The following is a 1,104-nucleotide window of genomic DNA, read 5'->3' on the forward strand; positions in this document are numbered from 1 at the left end:
TCCTAGTGGCCCTGAGTGGCTTTTCTTCTTCTGAAAGTCTGGGAGAAGAGTGCTTGTCCCCAGCCAGAGGGAGGAGGTCAACACTGAAGGGTTCGAGGGAGGTGCCGGGCTGTTTAGGTCTCTTTCACAGGGGCTTCTGGGGCCCAACTTTGGACCTCTTCTCCCTGTTTCCTTTTCTCTTCTTCCTTGGCTTCTTCCCTACAGATCCCTGGTCTCAGGCTCTTCTCACAGTGGGACCGGTTAGAGTAGAAAGGTGTCACAGAAGATTAGTGACACTAGTGACAGTGGGAACTTGGAGGCCTCCCAGAGCCAATCCCCGTCTGGGTTTGTTTTTGTTTTTGTTTTGGGGTTGTTTTTTTTTTTTAAGTACTGTTGGCCAAACAAACACAGCTGCAGGCAGATTGCATTAGAAGGTAGCAAGCACAGCCCGGCCTCCAGCCTTCTATGTGTCTTGGGTGAGACACAACTCCTAAAGAGTGAGAAACAAGCCTCGTTCTGACTTGAGAGTGACCACAACATCTTAGGGGCTCAAGAGAACCTTGGTAGCCTCCCCACCCCCCACCCCCATCCCCCCCCCCCCGCCCCAGATTATTCTGAGTTGCTTCCAGCCACCGAACTGCACCACACAGGCCTGAGGGAGCAGGCAGATTGCCTCCTCTTGCCTCATCCCAAGACCTGCTTAGTGCATTTCCCACACCTGCGCGCACCTCTGCCCTCAGTATTGTTTCAGCCCTCGGGCTCTGAAAAGATGGAGTCTTGCAGCAGTAGTCAAGTTTAATGTAGGCAAGCCAGGGATGGCAGGGGTCGTTTATTAAATGACCACACATGTTAAAATATCTGTGGTCACATAGGGTCTTAGTAATTAAAGCAGATGAGATCTGTTCACAGCACACTCATGAATCAGGGAATTCATGCCTTGTAGGTGACGAGACCCTGAGAGGCCTCAAACACACAAAGGATTGTGGGTACCGTGCCCAGGCATTATTAAAACCAGAACTCTAAAGAAGCCCAGTGAGAGGTTCTGACCTTCCTCCATCACACCAATAAGAGAGAGCACCTGTTGTCTTATTATGTGTCTAACATGGTGCCTATGGCTCTGCAAGG

Source organism: Acomys minous, assembly GCF_964271855.1.
Source record: "Acomys minous genome assembly, chromosome: 5".
In the NCBI taxonomy this organism is placed as follows: domain Eukaryota; kingdom Metazoa; phylum Chordata; class Mammalia; order Rodentia; family Muridae; genus Acomys; species Acomys minous.